This window comes from Plecotus auritus, assembly GCF_963455305.1.
Source record: "Plecotus auritus genome assembly, chromosome: 9".
Classification (NCBI taxonomy): domain Eukaryota; kingdom Metazoa; phylum Chordata; class Mammalia; order Chiroptera; family Vespertilionidae; genus Plecotus; species Plecotus auritus.
This window is the reverse complement of record NC_137783.1, coordinates 104,478,425-104,491,096: the sequence shown is the minus strand read 5'-3', so window position 1 is coordinate 104,491,096 and position 12,672 is coordinate 104,478,425. Positions and strand designations below refer to the sequence as shown.

Sequence of the window (12,672 nt, the reverse complement as noted above, 5' to 3'; positions counted from 1 at the left end):
TATTTGTCCAGATAGAAAAGACTCTTTGAAGGAGATGATCCATGAGCTATGCCTAAAATGAGAAGGAAGCTGAACAATAGGCAAACTGATACGATGAAAATTTGTACTAAGTGTTGAGGGTGGGTAGGTAGGTTGGTAGGAAGAAATCAACCAAAGAACTTGGATGCATATATGAATAACCCATGGACACCAACAAGATGGTGGTGAAGGCCTGGGGTGGCAGGCAGGGGTGGGCTAGAAGGGGTTAATAGGGGAGAATTAAGCAACAATAAAGATTTGAAAAAAAACAACTCTACGAAAGTGCTAGAGAGGGAATCATGAAAAAGGTTATATTTAAGATGGGATTTGAGGGCTATGTAGGTACTTTTCCAATTTGAGGAGGGAATAGAATACATTCTAGGTTGAGTTAGCCTCATAAATAAAACAACTGAAATGGGTGAGCCAGATGTTTTGAGTAAAGAGCAATCTTTGGTTGGAGTTTAGGACATGTGTGGTAGGAAGTAGCCACACACTAGCCATAGACATGAGAGAGGAGGATGTCGTTGTAGGATTGAGCACACTCTCCATCTTAAATTGAAGGCCAGGACTATGGGAGGGTTGTCTTGTAGCCTATGGGAACTTGCAGGTTTTAAACAAAATAGAGCCACAAAAAAGATCTGTGTGGGATCTAGGGTGGTTGCAATTAGGTAAACAATTAAAAGAAACAATAACAAGAGTTTTGAGGCTATGGTGATGGGGAGGAAAAAGAGGAACAAGACTATTTCTCTCAGAAAGGTCAGCATGCTCTTGCAGTCTAACTGGGAGGTAAGGCTTTATTATTTTATTTTTTTATTTTATTTTATTTATTTTATGTTTTTTAATAAAAATGTCTACACTACTGTTAGTTAGCATCTGATTATTTCCTCCCTGATATTACAGAAGTTCAACAATGGGAGATGACTTCAAAGACTATTCAGAAAGACATCATTATGGTCACTTTTCTATTCTAGCACAGTGGATCAATATTAATAATGGGATTCACTGGATAACTGGCTCCCAATACAAGAAAATCACTTAAAGGACCTTCACAAAAGAAAGCTGTTCTACACACCCATACACACACACTCACACACTCCAGATTGTTTCTATAGCTATGTTTTAGCCTAGTCTGAAAAGATTATGTGATTCTTATCTTGTTTTTGCATTGATAAATTTAAAGACCAAGAACAGTTAGCCCATGTTTTTTAGCCTTCTTTGTCCTCATTTGTAAAATGGGGTGATGATATCACTATTTCAAAGTTTCTGTGAGGATTTAAATAAATTATTCATTGGATAACCCCTGGCAGAATCTAACAAATAGTAGGTATTCAGTATGTTTTTGTGTTTTCCTTTAACTTTCTTGAATGAAATATCTATGTATCTTAAAGATTTTTGGTCACCAATACCAATGAAATAGATTTCCTCCATCTATGGTAGGAAGGAGTAGAAATCTAGACATGCTTACATTGCACAAATAGTACTGACTATTATTGAGTTGCTCTCATGAGCCAGGAACTGGGTGAATCTCAGAGACACAGAAACACCTACCACAAGCAAATAAATAACCACATAGTATTAAGTACCAAAATAGAATAGGAATTCTGAATAAGAATTTCTTACAAAATATCCCATGGGTATGCAACCCCCATAAATATGTCCAGAAAACCTGTTGCTAGAAATACTTAAGTAGTGAATGAATTCAGACTAAAGAGTTGTTGCAGTTCAGTACCACTGAGAATTTCAGCTCATGTGGAAGTATTTTCAGACCAGAGAGCATGAATAAATTCCATTAACTCCAAGTTAAAGCTACATTTGAAAAACAGGAAAGTACTGCAATCCAAGAGACAGTTGCTATTTTTTCAACTTAATTTTGTTTCTTATTCTGTCTGACTTTTCCTAGGATTAAGACTGACTCTTTCCCCCTCCTCACCAATATATGCTCTTTAAAAAAGACAGAACGTTCTCAGTAAAATATATATGAGAACATTCCTTCCACCCACCAGCTATGATTCATTTATTACTCAGTTGCAAGGGTTCTTGGGAAAAGAAAATGATCAATTTCTCTCAACATCCAAACCCATAATCCTCAAATGCTTATCTGTTTTGCTAGTTATAATGCCAATAGAAAATTATATTTTCTCTTTCCACTTTCTTTCCTCCCCGCTCCCCCACACACTGAGTTTCTTCTCACTTCATCTACTATCCTGACTCAGTAGTTATCTTCTGGTATTAAAAGCAGAACATACCTGGCCGGTGTTGCTCAGTGGTTTGAGTGTTGACCCATGAATCAAGAGGTCGCTGGTTCAGTTCCCAGTGGGCTTGGTCCCTGCCTGGTGGGGCGCATGCAAAAGGCAGCCTATTGATGATGTTTCTCTCTCATCCATGTTTCTATCTCTCTATCCTTCTCACTTATTCTCACTCTAAAGATCAATAACAAAAAAAAAGCAGAAACAAAATTTGAAGTAAAATCCTTAGGAGGCAACTGAATGTTGGTGCTTAATTATAACTATTATCAAATGTTCTCAAGTACTTTTCCTTTGATTGTGACAGACATAATTCCAAAGGATTTTAAGAGCACTTAGATTTTCAACTGCCCTTAATATTCATATAGTACAATCAAGAACCTCACTGTGAACCTTCCATTCTGCCATCTATAATAATAAAAGGGTAATATGCTATTTAGATAGGGCATATTCTGGACGTCCTTCCTGATGAAGCCAGGGCTGGAGGGAAGCCAGCCCGGGTCCCAGGTACCTGCGGGTGGCCGGAGGAAGGAAGCAGTCCAGATCCTGGTGCCTGCCGGCAGCTGGAGGAGGGAAGCCCAGGTCCTGGGTGTCTGCTGGCGGCCGGAGGAGGAAAACCCGGGTCCCAGGTGCCAGAGGGAAGCCTGTGCTGGCAGCCGGGGGAAGGCCTACTCTTGCATAAATTTTCATGCATTGGACCTCTAGTCTATATATATAAAAGCCTAAATGACCAGCAGACCAGCTGACCATTTGGTAGCTATGACATGTTCTGACCACCAGGGGGCAGATGCTCAACGCAGGAGCAGAAACCACAGGCATGGAAACATGGAACAGAATGATGAATCTCAGAGGGAATGCGGGACGGGGAGGGTGGAAAGAGATTAACCAAAGATCTTATATGCATACTAGAGGCCCAGTGCATGGATTCGAGCACCAGTGGGGTCCCTCAGCCTGGCCTTCAGGGATTGGACCAAAACTGGCTCTCCAACATCCCCAGAGGGGTCCTGGATTGCGAGGGAGCACAGGCCAGGCCAAGGGACCTCACTAGTGCATGAATTGTGTACCAGGCCTCTAGTAAATAACAAGCATGAAGTCAACAGAGAACAGAAAGGAAGGAAAGAACTCTTGGAGGGGGTCTATAGTAGTTTCTAATGCCACAGTATGATTCCTAATGCTCTCAAAAGCCAAATCTAGAAAAAAATTAAGATAATATTTAGGAATCAGAAAGAATTAGAAATCATACAGTCTGTAGGTTTGTTTTAATTTAACTAGAATTAGAATTAATGACCAGTGGAAAAAATTAAGTAGGGACTTGTTAATAAATATTTCTATACGCTGGCTTTAGAAAAATACCATCCAGCAATTATAATAATTAGGCATATGTTCATTGAACTTTGAGAATAAATGCAAATGGGATGGATATTGTAAACATCACTACCAGTTAGAATTAATAGTATTGTTATTACTAGTATGAAAAAACAAACATGCAATTCATAGTTTCAGGTAAGGAAGAACTCTCTGTGCTTTGAAAAATGTTAGAAATTAAGAAGGTTATTAAGGATGCTTTTTTTTTTTTCATCAGAGTCCTTTCTAAACCAACTTTCTGAAATACTTTATATATGCCTCAAAGAAAATATGATAAATTAAAAGTATCCTATATAATAATCCTATATAATAAAGAGGTAATATGCAAATTGACTATCACTCCAACACACAAGATGGCTGCCCCCATGTGAACACAAGATGGCCACCACAAGATGGCCAGCAGGGGAGGGCAGTTGTGGGCAATCAGGCCAGCAGGGGAGGGCAGTTAGGGGTGACCAGGCCTGCAGGGGAGGGCAGTTAGGGGCAATCAGGCAAGCAGGGGAGCAGTTAGGCATTGATCAGGCTAGCAGGGGAGTGGTTAGGGGGTGATCAGGCTGGCAGGCATAAGTGGTTAGGGGCAATCAGGAAGGCAAGCAGGCGAGCGGTTGGGAGCCAGCAGTCCTGGATTGTGAAAGGGATGTCCAACTGCCCGTTTAGGTCCGATCCCCCTGATCGGGCCTAAACGGGAAGTCGGACATCCCTCAAGGAGTCCCAGATTGGAGAGGGTGCAGGCTGGGCTGAGGGACCACCCCCGCCCCCCTCTGCCATGCATGAATTTCATGCCTCTAGTATTGCATAAAACTGGAATGGGACATTTCAGTCCAACCCTTGATTTTACAGATAAAGGGGGAGGATGGCTTAGATAAACGAGAGAAGCAAGGTAACTTTACTAAGGTCAAGCAGCAGTTGATATAAAAACCAGAACAGAAATGGACCAAATTCTAAGGCAAAAAAAACATTAGTGGCTTTAAATGCTCCTCAGTGTACCCTTCATCCTCTTCTGTGCCATGTACCATCCCCTCTTTCTCTTCCACCACCACAGTAAATTGCAGTCCAATGCATTCACTTAAAAATAAAAGCAAGAAAGTTAAAATAAATGTCAATATCCCTGTGACTTTTTTATTTTTTAAGTGAGGATTTTTATTGTTGTTTCTCTTCCTTTTTTTATTTATTTTTTATTTTTTTAATTAAGGGTCCCTTATTGGTCTTGCTTCCATTAGTGGCTGTGACCAGGTGGAAAAGGGGAGGGGAACCAGGCAGCGTGGGGAGGGGTTATCTTCACAACATTCCATTTATACACAGTACTAAACAGACAAGCATGGGATCACTATTGAGGTTAGACGTTGGCAGCACGGGAAAGGGGAGAAACAGGTTGCAAGTAGGGGTGTCATTAAAAAAAATACAGCCCCTCTTCAAAACTGGGGAATGGGGAGGGGGGGGCGGGATGGGACACTTGGTCTATTTCAATCCAAGAGGAATCAGAAGACCAAAAGCAGTTTGGGAAGGCCAGAACCATCAGGGGTGGAGTGAGGAGAAAGGTCCAGGCAGTGGGGGGCTGTTTGGCAACTGGGTGAAGGGATTGCCCTCCTCCTGCTGGGATCCCCCCAGTCCCTCTAGTCTGGCAGGAGGGGGGCAGCCTGCAACCCCTGATAGGCAGGTATGCGGCTGCCAGATACTCCAGGCAGGGTGCTGGAAGGGGCTCACAAAGGCTTGCTCTCCAGGGAAATGACAGCACTGCCCCCCAGCTTCTCTGCCAGAGTACAGTGGTCCTTGACCTCCTCATAGCACTTTGCTTGATCCTGCTTGATCCCTGTAACCTTCTTCTTGGTGGCATCCTTGGAGCTGGCATAGATCATTTTACTCTTAAGCGGTGCAGACTCAGGGGCCCAGAAGATAACACCAGGTCCTCCTTCTTGCTCTCCTTATTTTCATAGGTTGTGTCGTACAGGGTATAGCGGCTGTCTCTGTCCGGCAGCATCTTGACGAAGGTGGCGTAGGCGTTGTCTACTGTCTGGCCCACATCACCTACCAGGATCTCCTTGCCCTCTTCCAGAATGATGTTCTTCTTGTCTTCACTCAGGCAGAAGAGCACTGCCTTCTTGTGCTTCTTCACCTCCTCTGGTGTTGAGGACTTAGGTACCTTCATGTCATCGAACACTTTGATGACTCCATCAGAGACAGCCACACCAGAGGCCATGTTCCCAGAAACTAAAGGAGATGGCAAGAACAGCCTGGAAAGACCAGAGCCACTGCAGCTGCTGCAGGGATCCGACTGAACCCCCTGTTACTTTTTGATGCCCCGTTTTACTTAACTCATTCTCCATGTGAAAGATTTTTTAAAACATGATTCTTTTAAAAAAAATAATTGATTATAGAGAGAGAGGAAGGGAGAGAGAGAGAAACATCAATTGGCTGACAGGGAAGGGAACCAGTGACCTTTTGGTGCATGGATCAATGCTCAACCACTGAGCCACACTGGCCAGGTTGAAAAAGTATCTTTATAATTAGTATAAAATAGTTGCTTGAAACCTGAATTCACAGCATAATAGATTTCCAAACAGGTGTTACATATCACTGAAAACACAAGCCTCTAAGCAGCCTTTGCCAATAGACATTTTTAAAATGTTACTTCCCTAAACTTTATAGTTTGTATAAATTATTTCTAAGGTGGCCCTATAAGAAACATTTTAGCATAACCTGAACTCTCATAAATTTTTTTCCATTAAACTTGTTTTGTTTAAGTGAGTAGTTACATGATGTATTAGGTCTTCTTCCTCTTGGACCTTTGGAAGGGGAAGCAGGTGGGTTTGATAAAGCGCTGGCACTAAGGAATAGCTGGAGACACGATTTATGTCATGGATGACCGACATAGAACAAGGTAAACTCGTTCATCAGAACCTTCTTTCTGCAAAATTATAAAGCAGCTTAAACTTTTGCCTTTATAACTAAGGAAAATATCATCTTCTCTCATAGTTTTCACTTCTACCTACACAAGGAAGATTGCAAACCAACCAGCTCACTATGTATTTTCTTTTCTTCCAAATACCACAAACTATTGTAGTACAGAACATCTTTGTTCCATATCTGGACTAATGTATACATTCATCAACTGCTCTCCTGCCTACCATCTATATTTTCCCTGACTATTACTGATGTAAGAGTATTTTTCTAAAAGTTAAATCTGTTCACAATCTATATACTGGTATACTTGAAAGGAAGGACTATATTTTCTGTATCTCTGTATTCCCATTACCCATAATGCTTGACATACAGTTGATTCTCCATAAATATGTGATGACAGAATAGGTGGATGATAAACTCCTTGATTTACAGAGATATTACTACCTTGTTTTACCCTAGATGATGACAAGGAAAAACTCTACAGTCACAGTTTGTTGGACTAGTCCATGTAGAGAGACAATACCAGGACTCTGTCTTTCTATTCTCTTTTCCTTCTTTGCCTAAGAAAATATTGACTCTTCATACCTGACATTTCCAGTAATGAAGGGACTCACAAGCCCTAAGGAGGACATATTGGGAGCCCTTCCTTTGGTGAAAAGGAGGGAGATAACAATTCAGCATTGGTCTTAGCAACTTTTCTGTCTAGAGAGCTCAAATCTGCCCTCTTTCTTTCCTTTTCCTTCTCCTCCTCCTCTTTTCCCTCTTCCTCCTTCTCCTCTTCCTCTTCTGTTTTTTAATGCAGAAAATTAAAACTATATGTTTTAATTTTTCATAAAGTGATTTGAGTCTTTTAGATTTAAAAATGATAAAGTTAACTATTGGTCAGTGAGACACTGCAGAGCAGTTCTTAATTCAATGAGGGCTCTGAAGTCTGGGCAAGGGTATTCAAAATGTATCTATAACACCCAGTTGATAAATTGATCTCACATTAATTAACATAATAGGGTCCAGGTATTGACTGACTCCTATAAAAATAAGTTGCTTTTTTTCTATTGTTCTTAAAGCTTTGGAATAGAAGATACATTAGATGCCATAGGAAATAAAACTGTTTGACTGACAATGTATTTATGATAGCATCTCCTACGGCTTCAGTGAGACCACATGGTGAATATTAAAATTATACCCAGATTAGGAAATGATAATTTTGATAAGCAAGAGATAAAACATTAGAGAAGCCACAAACACTGATGAAAAACAAATGTTAACTAAAAACAAACAAAAATATTAACTGCCAAAGTCTAAAACAGCAGAATAGCTAAAGTGGATTAGGGTGGAGCCTTGTTGATCAGATTATCTGATAATAAATTAGATTAAGCACACAGCCATTTTCCTAATCCATTAACATTTTCTGTTTTGCTGATTCTGATTTCAGCTCCTTGTTAGATTCAATGAATACTTCCAAATACTTCCCCCTCCTTAGACATCCTTCAATTATTCAAGAATTGAGGCACTCCAATATTCAATACAGTAAATAAGAAAGTAATTATTTTTGTTTGCATTGTGGACTTGACCTAGGAGATAATGTATCATGGTTCTTTAGTCATAGATATGTGATAGCAAATTCAATCACAATCTGAGAATTCTGGTAAGTTCAATACTACATGTTGCTCTCCTACTGGGTCTGTTTCTATATAATTTATCAAAAGCCAATGATGCCCCAGTTTGCAAGTAATTTTAATAGGTCATTTAATCAGATATCCCATATGATATCTGAGAACTCTCTAGAAATGCTTTACAAGTTAATGTAAGTATCTACACTATAGAATGTAAGACCCTACAGGAAAAGGAACCCAAAGCTGCCCATCTTCTGTTGGACTGAGAAGACAGGGAATTAGCACATTTAACAGGCACCAGAACCATATAGTATTTATTTTCTCATTTTAGTTGAGAGAGTTGAAACAAATTGATGCATGTTGCATGTCCCCAGTAGTTTTTGTGCAAATATTTGACCTATATCGAACTGGCTTTTTTTTTTTAACTTCATATTATCTAACAAAAGAAAACAGTAAGCAAATCATTTAACTAATAACTTATATAAAAGACTGTGAATGAGGGAAGATTTTTTTTTCAGCTGTTTTTATTTTTTATCTACATATTGGTGATGTGAAATGAATCATTTCTTTAAAAAATGCCTGAATCTCTCCAGAGAGCTCTGAATGTTTGATAAAATCAACACATAATGGATAGGTTCAGAAATAAGAATAGTCTTCTTAAGGAGAATGGATAGTTCCCAAGCCAGAACAAGACTTGACTCATTGGTATTAGCTAAACTAAAAAAGAATAAAATATGTCAAGATAAAATAGGTTGTCAGCAATGGCAGCTCAGAAAAATGCAGAGGAAGGAAAACCAGTGTTAACAGTGCATATCTGGACAGTGTCCAAGGAATGAAAAATTGAATCTAGATGCTATGATATTGTTTCAGGAAAACACAGTACTCTTCTGCAGTTCAATACCCTTATGTCATATGCCCTTCCTAGGAAGAAGTGGTCAAATTTGAGAACACTGGTTTGACCTGATTTTCTAATAAGTAGAGCCTTAAAGTGGACTTAGTTTAAAGAATAGCTCTTCACCAGGGCATACACTTCTTCTATGCTAGCAAAAAAATCGTGGGTCCTGGGGCTGCTGATTCTCTGTGGATGGGACCAAAGTCCAGCTATCTATGGGCTTTAGGAGAAACTATCTCCTTCACTGTGGAAAGAATTCCAAAATTGGCTGCACTTTGAAATTGAAGTAATATGGTGTGAGATTCTACATGGGCTTAATGAAAACACCAAATTAGACTATTCAGCCTGCTATGATGCTAGGCTCCAGATTACGTCTAACCTATCATATTAACTAGGGCAGGCTAGATTTTATTTTTTTTTTAAATCCTGGAACAACAGACAACACACACACACACACACACACACACACACACACATGCACGCACGCACGCACGCACAAGTGCACACACACACACAGAAAATGATTTAGGGGTAACTGAGAAAATGATTTACTAAACCCCAATATAGTACTTCTTTTATTTTGGCTGATCCACAAGTAGAAATATTTTTGCCTAGGTTGGCAGTTGATTGTGTTGGCAAATTTTTTTCTGTGACACATAGACCTATAGGAGTTAATTCAATATAATAGGTCATTTAATTGGCCTATTTGTTGCTCATATTATAGTAAAGACCCATTTCAATTTGGTAAGAGTAAGGGGTAGTAATGTGTTTGTATGAATGTGTTTTGGGAGAAGAGGCTCATCTCTGCACAGTCATTTATGATCCAAGAGTATGGCAGCTCTGTCATTTTCAATTCATAGCTCCCCCGGTGGCCTTTGGGACCATTACCTTGCCCAAGTTGAAAAGAATGAAAATTACAGAAGAACATATGAAAAAGTTTGTTTGTTTTTTAATCATCACCAGAGAATATTTGTCCCTTGATTTTTAGAGAGAGTGGAAGGGAAGGGGAGAGACAGAAAGAGAGAAACATCAATGTGAGAGAGATACATGTATTGGTTGCCTCCAGCACATGTGGTCCTGGGCTGGGGATAGAGCCTGTAACTGAGGTGTGTTCCCTTGACTGCAATCAAACCTGGGGTCCTTCAGTCTTTGGGCCAATGCTTTGTCCAATTAGCTAAACTGGCCAGGGCTGAAAATGTTTTATAATCATGCCTACAAATGGTACATTTCGCTTCCACTCATATTCTGTAAGGTATAACTCAGTCACATGACCAATCTAACTGCAAAGAACACTGGAAAATGTAGTCTGGCTGAGTTCCTAGGAAGAAGAGGAGCGAAAAAAATTGCCAACACCATCAACTGCCAACCTAGGCCAAAATATTTCTACTTGTGGATCAGCCAAAATAAAAGAAGTACTATATTGGGGTTTAGTAAATCATTTTCTCAGTTACCTCTAAATCATTTTCTGTGTGTGTGTGTGTGTGTGTGTGTGTGTTGTCTGTTGTTCCAGGATTTAAAAAAAAAATTACGTTTTTAATTACAGTTTTTGTATTAGTTTCAGGTATACAGCACAGTGGTTAGACAACACATACTTCACAAAGTGTTCCCCCAATATTTCCAGTACCCAACTGGCATGTCACTCTTGCTTTGTTTTGGATGCTCACATATTTATGTTTTTGCTAATCTGGGTTCTGTTATAATTCTGCATTGGAGATGTAAATTATTTGCATAAAATGAAATTAATTTTGATTACTTAAATGGGATAAACTTCCATTTAATATGTTTTCTGCTTCATAAGTAATTACTCAAGCTTACTCAATGTGAACCTAACAAAGAAATGGCAATATAATGGTATGCTTGACTAAGTCTCTTCCATGTATTAAGCACTGAGCTTAGGGTCATAACTATAGCAACAATAAGTATTTAAGCCTCAACAATCCTGCCACTGAGATATATTTATACCATTTATTTTTTAAACATAGAAACTAAGAAATAGAGGTGATTAGATTTGCCCAAGGTCACCAGTTAGGAAGGGTTTGCATACTGTAATTCAAACCCAAATCTATGTACTTTTCAATCCCATATATGTACTTCATATTTGTTTTAACACATTCATGTGGGTTAAGAAGAATACCATGGACTAGGTGGCTTATCAATAACAGAAATTTATTTCTCACAGTTCTGGAGGCTAGGAAGTTCAAGACCAAGTCATCAACAGATTTGGTGTCTGGTGAGAGCCAAGTTCCTGGTTCATAAACAGTCTTCTTTTCACCATGTCTTTATATGGCAGAAATGAGTAAGGGACCTCTCAGGGGCCACCTTTATAAGAGTACAAATTCCATTTATGAGACTTCTGCTTTTATACCCTAATTATCTTCCAAAGGCCTCACCTTCAATAGCCTGATGTTGGGGGTTAATTTTAACATATTAATTTGGCCAAGGGGCATATTTAGTCCATAGCACCACTGATTTTGTGTTTGAGCCTGCAGAGTTAAGGGAAAATGTCTGGCAATGGAATCCCATTTATGGTTCTGTCTGTGAAAAAAAAAAAAATCTGGTATCTCCTCTCTTCTTAATGGTCATCATTCTATCTATGACAGATCATGAAGAGCAAGTATTGCCCAGAATTATTTCCTGGATTACAAAAAGTCAATTTTGACTTTTGAGAATTATTCCATAGGACTCTTTCTCAATATAATTTTTTTAAAAAATAGGTATACTTGTAATTTAAAATGAATATCATTAAAGTAGTCCTGGACATTAGAAAAGTTTCCTAAAAATTAATCACCATCCTAACAAGGCAAGATAATATTGTACAGTGGACAAATGCAACACAAACCAAGTCTACAGATGCTTTAACATTGTTTCCCTTCAATATAAGTACACTATCTCAAGCAGGCTCTCGAACATATAGCCCCAACAGCATTCAGGATTTGGCGATAACAAAAGAGGCATAATGGGTGTACTGTGTATTTTTCTAGTGCCTTATCTTTATAAACAACATTAACACTTTTAACTATTTTATCTGTGCTTGCATATGAGCCAAGAACAGTGTTTTGGTCATAAAAAGTTCAAAAATCAGTATTTATTCCAGAGTGCAAAGTCAACTTGTCAATTCCTCTTTCATTAATTTGAATCACACCATCCCAGAATTATGCAATTATTTCCTGCCCATATGGACTTTGTTTCAGCAATGGCTATAGGAGAGATTACTCACAGATGTAATCTTTAAATAGTAACATCATGTGATTTAATAAAAGAAAATAAATTCAACTTTTTAAAAAATTCCACTAAGTTATTCAGTTCATGATTTTGACTAAGCAGGGCAAGTGGTCTAAAGAAGCAAGATTAGGTTCATCTGAGTGGTACTTGTCGTAACAGCTAGGTATCTTATAATTGCCTCACTATTTACAATCAACATTTTCCCCCTTTTCCTCCCTGTTCTTTTCTTTCTAGTAAAGCTTATCAGAGGAGACATGATTTTTGAAGTAGGATGATCTGGGATTGCAGGGCAAATCTTTCACTTTCTAGCTACATGAGGTTTTTTTAAGTTTCAATTTCCTTATCAGGTAATTAGGGCAATAATATTTACTTACAAAGTGCTTTTGAATGTTAAGTTGCTGCATATACCATTCACCAA

General features: G+C 38.8%; 1 protein-coding gene and 1 pseudogene across 2 annotated transcripts in view; both read right to left on the bottom strand.

Moving 5' to 3' along the window:
- The window catches only part of TENM4 (teneurin transmembrane protein 4), a 2,454,724-nt gene that overhangs the window by 1,930,230 nt on the left and 511,822 nt on the right, over positions 1 to 12,672 (bottom strand). The gene's annotated exons all lie outside the window — the stretch shown is intronic.
- Positions 5,327 to 5,823, bottom strand: LOC308234071 (cofilin-1-like; annotated as a pseudogene). Its single transcript has one exon. The product of its transcript is annotated as a cofilin-1-like (transcript).